This window comes from Archocentrus centrarchus, unplaced genomic scaffold, assembly GCF_007364275.1.
Source record: "Archocentrus centrarchus isolate MPI-CPG fArcCen1 unplaced genomic scaffold, fArcCen1 scaffold_44_ctg1, whole genome shotgun sequence".
NCBI classification, from domain to species: Eukaryota; Metazoa; Chordata; class Actinopteri; order Cichliformes; family Cichlidae; genus Archocentrus; species Archocentrus centrarchus.
Genome location: NW_022060270.1, coordinates 1,459,282 through 1,467,399, shown reverse-complemented (window position 1 = coordinate 1,467,399; position 8,118 = coordinate 1,459,282). Strand labels below are relative to the sequence as shown.

At 42.7% G+C, this 8,118-nt stretch overlaps 1 long non-coding RNA gene across 1 annotated transcript; it reads right to left on the bottom strand.

The window, feature by feature from the left end:
- Positions 1–3,527: 3,527 nt before the first annotated feature.
- LOC115777143 (uncharacterized) lies at positions 3,528–5,818 on the bottom strand. The gene is made up of 3 exons (XR_004019592.1): positions 5,675–5,818; positions 3,852–3,945; positions 3,528–3,730 (listed from the first exon to the last, which is right to left on the bottom strand). It is a non-coding gene; the product is annotated as an uncharacterized LOC115777143 (long non-coding RNA).
- Between the last annotated feature and the right edge of the window lie 2,300 nt (positions 5,819–8,118).

The following is an 8,118-nucleotide window of genomic DNA, read 5'->3' as shown; positions in this document are numbered from 1 at the left end:
AACAATAGGTACAAAATAAGTCAGACTCTAAGTAATCTACAACATTACACTGCACAAGTGCTATCTTGAAGCACAACTCTGGCTCTCCTATAGGGTACCGTTTGTCCTGTCTTGTCCTGTTTTTCTCTTCTTTAATAACAATGAAAGTTTTAAGTCTTTTGTGGTAGTTGTGTATGAGGCACTTTGTTTGCTCAGATGGTAAAGCTGTCCAGTAATCTTTGAAAAATGCCTCCAGTTCCTGTAAATTCTCAGGCTGTCTTGCATGTTTGAGCTCTCCTCAAACTGGCTCAATGATATTGAGGTCAGGAGACTAAGATGCCCACTTCAAAACCTTTACTTTTTTGTGCTGTATCCAATGACAGGTTGACATGGAATTGTGTTGTGCATCATTGTCATGTTGGATAGTCCAAGTGCATCCCATGTGTAGCTTCCATGCTGATGAGTGCAAGTTTTCCTCCAGTATTTTCATAACATGCTGCTTTTATCTTGCCAGCAATTCTCATGAAGTTCCCTGTGCCATTGTAACTCACGCATTACAACTTCAGCAATCCCCCTCCGATTTCACAGTAGTGTACTTTTAGTGGTGTACTTTTCATCATACACTGAAAAAAGAAAATAGTTGATCCAACTTAATTGAATTGCTTCAATTGGTAACAAGTAATTCAATTAAATGTATCCAACTTAATTTATTAAGTTGGTTTAACTTGACAAATAAAAAAAAAAAAAAAAAAAAAAAAAATTGAAATCCATCTTACTTAATTTTATAGAAAGTCAACTCAAAATTTTAAGTTGTTCCAACTTAAAAAACTAAACTACCCCAAATTACATTATCACTCACATTATACTTAAAATATAGCTTAAATTTAAATCATTTAAAAAGTGTGTTTTAGCATGTTATTTTAGTTTTTCAAATAGGAGTAAAATACCTTTATGCTACTCAGAAATTCAACTTGGTTAAAATAATAAATCTACACAGTAAAATGGGCAGTGTTAATGCAACACTAAAAGAGTCAATTTTAACACTGAGCCAGTGAACATATGGTCCCGCCCTGTACAGTGTTAAAATTACACTGAGCTCAGTGTTACATTTTCAGAGTTGATTTTACTCTGATTAGAGTTAAATTTAGCTATAGAGTAAAATTTAATCAGCACTCACATTGTTAATATACTTTTACTCTATGACATAAATAACACTCACAGTGTTATTTAAATATGACACTGCTACTTTAAGTGTTATTCTAAATCAACTCCTACAATTTTTTCTTAACAAGTGTAAGATCTATTTAACTGTTAATTAAATTTAACTCTAAACAGTGTTAATGTGTAACCAATTCAGTCAGTGTCAAAAAAATTTACACAATTATATACTGTTTTTATAAACCTATTGTTAATATTTCTTACGACATACAGCCAAAGATATTTGTAGCACAAAAAGAACCCATCTTCCTTGTCTTATTAATTTATTAAGTTCAGTACAAAAATAAAATGCACTTAAAGGCTTCTCTGCATTTTCAGTTTGATTAGAAAGAAAAAACTTTTCTAAGACAATGTGAATTTACTGGAACATCTTTATCCATTTATCTAAGAAATACATATTTTTTGAAGAACTTGACATTAGTGCCATTTTTAACAAACGACAAATATCAATTGGTCAGTGACAAAGTTAAAAGCACCCATTTTCTTAAGGTCACATAAAATTTTACACAAAAGCTTTTCAAATTAGATCTTTAGATTACCAGTGACCAATTAGGAATATGTTGTTGCCGATGAAATTCTGTAGCCCCAGTTGAAAGTAATTTTGTGTTTGACATGGAGAGAGAGAGAGTTCACTACAAAGTTCTGAAGCAATTTCAGCACCTTCCTTTAACTCTCCAAGTTCCAAGACGTACATGTTGTGGAGCATTTGATTATAAACAGTTCCAAATACGAAGTGAAAAATTTCATCAAAAGCTCCAAGTGAGCTGGCTGACTTGCATGGTACGACCTGCTTGTCCAGAACAATGAAGAACTCATGAATGGTGCTCCTCTTTGTCCCAACAGCAAGTGGGTAGGGCTGCGTAGTGGAGTTCATGGCATCAGCATGTTCCTGGACACTTGTTCCACTCTAAGTATGAAAAATATGAAGTAAAAAAAGGAAAAATAAGTGGGATTTAAAATTTCTGTCAAAAACTGCCAGAAGCTTTCCCTGTCAAAGTTCAAATCAACACCTAACCAACACTCTCTGCCCCCAAATAGAAGAATACATAGCAATAAAAGGAATGAAATTGGTTCCATATAATTTTAAAACAGAATCCATTTCATATATGAAAAGAATCATAGCAAAAGAGGAGAAAGGGAACAGGTAATAGTTGTTGCAAAAATTAACATACATTACAAACCTTCTGGAAGACCACATGGTGCTCCTCATCCTGGGATGGAGAAACCTTCCCACGTCTTTTGTAACCCTGACAGGAAGGAGGAATCAGGTGGAACAGGAGAATGATGGAAGCAAGATCGCTGTCCCAGCCTGTGAGAACAGAAATAACACAGAACATGAAAATAAAGAAAAAAAATTAGAAGGCTATTCCTTTAAAGCCGAAACATAAAGAAATCCAATAGAAAATTCAATTAAATAAAAAATTCTTTACAATTCCTCCAGCTACTATTAATACTTAGGTTTAAGTCCTACAGAATAAAACTACCAGAGGTAAGGGTCTCATCCAGTTCCTCCTCACTTGAAGCTCCTTCAGCACAGTAGATCACTTCTTCAAGGTCGGTTGAGGTAGGGAGAGTCTTGCTCTGCTGGATCACTTTATGCTTGAAAACAGTCGGCCACCTAAAGTAAAAGGCATTCTATTAATTGAGCACAGAAAATAAGACAAGAAGTACAACACTCATCAAAAATAATAAAAAACACATTGAAAATAATCACTGCAAACCATACACTACCATGTTGAAAAATTATGTAAAATAAAAACAAATGTATTCCAATATAAAACGAATGTTTGCAGTTTATAGTTGGGAAAAAAAAAATGTTGGCACTAACCTCTCCAAAAACCTGGTAGCTACATCTTCTCCAAATTCCAGAATGAAGTCTTGCTCAATCTAAACATATGGAAAAAGAGCTTATTGCAATATAACACAAAGCCAATTCATCTCCAGGCCTTTATTTCAGGGGCAGGTTTGTTTAAAGAGGTTATTAATTTAAAAAACAAAGATCTTACTGGATTGTGTGATCAACTCATGATCAGAAACTAACTTCTTTGATTTAATTTTTTTGACCAAACCTACTTAGGTAAAGCATCAAAAGTAAAGTGTGGAGTTTGCCCAAAATGAGATGTATAGCTATTTTAGAAGGTTTTCATTTTAGAGAACAAGTCAATTCACTTATGAACACACAATTGTACATCAACAGGCTATTTGTGTAAAATGCTGAATTACCAAGCCTCTGACATCTCTGAAGCGAGGAAATTCAGTCAAGACGCTGGATGATCTGTTTTCATCCAGGACCATCTTGCAACAGTAATCAAACATCATCTTCATTTTGTTCCTGATGGCGGCCTCATCAGAAGAGTATTTCATGAAGGAATTAGCTTCCTTATATGGCTCTTCTCTTAGGGTCACCTCAGGGTTAAATGAAGCATCTCCTCTGGCTGTTGGTCCACACCCAGTCAGCTGACATGATGATCTTCTCCCCTCTGATAAGGTGCTCTTCCTCTGGATGGTTTTAAGCCTCCATGCTAAGTAGCCACTTTAACCATAATAGAAATCTTCCTTTAAAATAGGTTAACAGGCTATTTTATTAGAAAGGCAGCATTTGGGTCAAAAGATAAAGAATTTAAAACAACTTGGATATTGGATTTAATACTTACATATCCATTTTTGGAATAAGGATCACGCAGGTTTGGGAACTTTTCAATCATGCCTTGAGCATACATCTCTCTCACATGTTGTGGTGGTGCTGTCCTAAAGGAGCAAATTAAGGTGCCGTTTACACGAGACCGTTTTCATTTTGAAACGGTGTCGTTTTGATGCGTTTCGGCCTTGCGTTTACACGACAACGGTGTCGTTTTGATGCGTTTCGCCCTTCTGTTTACACGACAACAGAGTGAAAACGATGTGTTTCAGAAACGGGGTCCAGAGTGGAGCGTTTCAGAAACGCACCGGCTTGCGTTTTCGTGTAAACACTTGAAACCGGGGTGATTTGAAAACGCTCGACTCGCACATGCGCACTATGGTTGCGACGGCCAGTTTTTCGCGCACGCGCAAACTGATAAACAGTACTCGCGGATTCACGAGTGCTTCTTATGCTTTTCCTGTGTTTTTACCGTTTTGTAATTCAGCGTTGTGTGCAGCAGCGATCCAACCTCATCATCTGTCCACACAAAACCTCTCACATTGGCCGTTTTGTAAGTAATGAACAATTTGCCGCACTACCTACTGTGTCACTCCACGCATGCGCGTCTTGCGTAAACAAACTGCAAAGAGAAAACCAACGCCAACTTGTGGCCTGGCATGGGAACTACATCGTTTCACATGTCCTCGTGTAAACGCGGATCGTTTCTGAAATGCCATCGTGTAAACGAAAGGCTGAAACGCATCAAAACGACACCGTTTCCAGTGAAAACGGCTTCGTGTAAACGGCACCTAAATTAGGGCTGCAACTTTAGTAATTAAGTATTCTATCGATAATTCCATTGATTACTGAAGTAATTGGATAAGAATTACAGTTCATCTGCATATTTTAACTTCCGTACAGCAGTTTTTCCCTGTGTGAAACAAACAGGGTGGATGAAGCAGCTACAAAGTTGTCTTTTCTTCACTTGCTGATCAGGTGGTTGATGGAGGACTTCCAGCTGCTTCCCAGTAAACGTTTAATAGTGGGTGGTTCGGGGGGGGGGGGGGGCTTCTTTTGGATGCTAGAAAAACGTCTCCTTTTGCTCCACCTGAGCTCACGTCTCAGTAAGGGCTCCGCCTCTTTAGGTGTGTATGAAGCAAGCAGCAATAATAGCAGCGATCTAGCCGGTGCGGAGTCCGCGGGGTGTGCTCCTGTCTGCTAAATGCTGTGACAGCAGAATTCTGAAAGTAAACCGATTTTCTCAGCCCAGTGCAAGGGCGTCTCAGCGCCTGGCGATCAACGACTAAAACACTGTTTTGACTCAAGAATTACTTTAAACAAACCACAAACGTAGTTGATCATTTGATATTCATCTGAGGACGATTTCATGTTCGTTGATAGTAACAAGCATAACTTTAATAGAATACCATTAAAAAGTAGAAATAGCTGAGATTTAATTAACACCGACGATACATTTCATGCTGTTTCAGAGGAACCGCAGCTCCCGCAGAAGGAGTTTCCCCCGAGGCAAATTGAAAACATAACCCGGGGGAGCTCGAGGCAGGTGTCTGAAGTCAATTCCCAAAATCAGCCCTGAAGTATATTTTATAGGTTCCTATCAACGTTTGGAAGCGTAGTGACCCGTTAATGCAATTTTATGTCTAAAATGCCATCTTTATTTAATGCTAAATATAGGATAACATTTTGAAGGTTTAAGCTAGCTAACAACTCCTCAAACATCTGTCACGTGAAAAGCATATTTTTTTCTGTCTGAAGAACCATGTTATTTTAATATGCTGCTTTGAGTGTAACGACAGTGAAAATTCAGGAAAAAAATGAAAAATTGAGGAAACTTACCGAGACTTTTCCAGCAAGGCGGAGAAGTTGAAAATGGCGCCGATAAAATTCTCTTCGGTCTGGCACAAAGTGCAAGGGGGCGGAGCTTTTCAGAGTACTTTTTTACACTCAGTTTGGAGAATTTTCATTAACACTGCATTATAGTGTTTTAGTAACTCTTTTTTTTTTTTTTTTTTTTTTTTTTTTTTTTTTTTTTTTTTTTTTTTTAGCCTGTCATGTCTGGTAGATCTTGCAAGCAGAACTGTGATCTGAATGCGTTGTTGTGCCAAACATATTTGCTATTTCAAGATGAGCTCTATAGGTTCTCAATAGGCTCTTCTTGTTGTTGTTTTAACCCTTTATTTTATTTATCTGAGTTATTTTTCCACATACTATGTAACAGCCAGAGCTGACAGGCTGAAGAAGAGGAAAATAAAGAGAAGAAAAAGGGAGAGAGAAAGGGAGCAAAAAAAAAAAAGGGGAAAGAGCACAAGTCTATTAATCAGATACTTCATCACTTTAACATATAAAAAAAAAATACTATCAATACTTGCAAAAATAAATTTGTGTGTGAAAAACAAAACTAACAAAGCATGTTACGCACACCAACAATTTTGTTGAGTTGTGATTGAGTGGGCGTTTGTGTCTGTGTCATGTTTGTGTCTGTGTCATGGAACGTACTTACCAATGAGGGCAAAACGCTGCAGCTCCACCCATCAGAAGCCAGAGGCAGGTACGGAAAGCCCCCGGAAACCCAGGCCACCAGCAGCCCACCAAGGGCCAGGAAGACCCCCGGCCACTCAGTCCAAAGACAACCGCACACCTACCCCAGCAGACGGGAGAGGGTGGTCTCAGACGGAGCCCCCCCAGTCGAGGAGCGAGGGCTCCAGGGAACCCAAGGCGATGAGAAGCCAGCCCCCCCCCAGCGGCCAGCCCCCTGCACTGGCCGGCGGCAGGGCTCCCGGGCCCACGGCACCCAAGGACCGCCCGACCCTCCACCGAGCCCCCCCCCACGCCGAAGAAGCCAACGCAGCCCCGCACCGCACCCCCAAGGGGGGCAGGCCAGTACCCACGCCAGAACACCCAGCCCCACCCAGGAACCCCGAGGCACCCCCATCCCAGGGGGGTAGGGGGGAGGAGGCAACCAGCAAGGAGCGGCCAGGAGGCAAGGCACAAGGCCCAGACCCAGGTCCAGCCATACATACAAACACACCCAGACACCCGTGTACACATTTATACACAGATACTCATACATGCCCATACATACTTACCCACACACAGATATGCCATACATACACATTCACTCACCCACCCATACTCACGGAGACGGTGACAAATACACAAAGACACACATTCATCCATAGCTACCCACCCTCTGAAGGCGGGGCAAGTGGAAACCACCCCAGGGCCAACAGCGACCCCAGGACGCCACCAGCCCGGTCCCCAAGGAACCACCCGACCCCTACCCCGGGCGAGACGCAAGAAATCGGGGTGTAAGATGGCCCATCCACCCCTCCTCCTCCCCAACTTGTAGGTCTATGTGTTAATGTTTGTGAGTGAATGAGGTGTATAGGGTGCAGTTAAAATTGAGGGGACAGTTATGCCACAAGCGCCAACTGTTGGTCGTCAGCGCTTGCCCATACTGCCCCCCCAAAACCCTCCATGTCTAAAGTGCAAATAAAATTTGGAGACAGACAGTGACGAGGATCCGAGTGGGGCCACCTCAGCGGCCCATCTCATCAACCTCTGAGTAACATGCCTGCCCCAAAGGTCCTATGTGTATCAGGGTGTAAGTGTGTATGTGTTGTGAGTTATAATGACTAAAGTGCAATTAAAACGGAGAGGCAAGTGGTGGTGCAGCTCTCCACGTTGCCTCTCCATCCTACATCTGTGAGTGATGTGTATTCTGTGTGTGTGTGTGTGTGTGTTTGTGTATGGGGAGGGGGAGGGGGGGGGGGGGCATATGACCAGGAAAAATCCTGGAAGAAGAGAGCCAGCTGGCCGCTGGCTCAATAGGCACCCCGACCTCCCACACCCCAGCACAGGGCAGGGGGAGGTGAGCCCGGGGCCGCGGTGACAGCATCCCGGAGCACTGCAGCACCCGAGGTTGGCGCCCTCGCCCCCACCGCAGAGGGCGGCCCGCTCCTCCTAGATGCCCATTCACTCAACAATAGACACAAACAGGCGACAGGACATACTGGCCTGGGCATGGAAATGCAGTGCCCAGTCCCCCCCAACCACCCCACCGCGGCCCCATCCCCCACCCCACCCCCCTGCAATGCAGGCACCCCAGGGCCCCAAAAGCGTAGACCGGACATCCCGACGTCAGGCCAACCCACCCCACCCGGCGGCGCGGCCGGGACAGCAGTGGCCCCCCCCGCGCCAGGGGGGGCCCACCGGGAGCCGGCGCGGCCCCAGTGCCGGGGCCCCAGACCCCAGCCCCCAAGCCATACAGGGAAGACCAG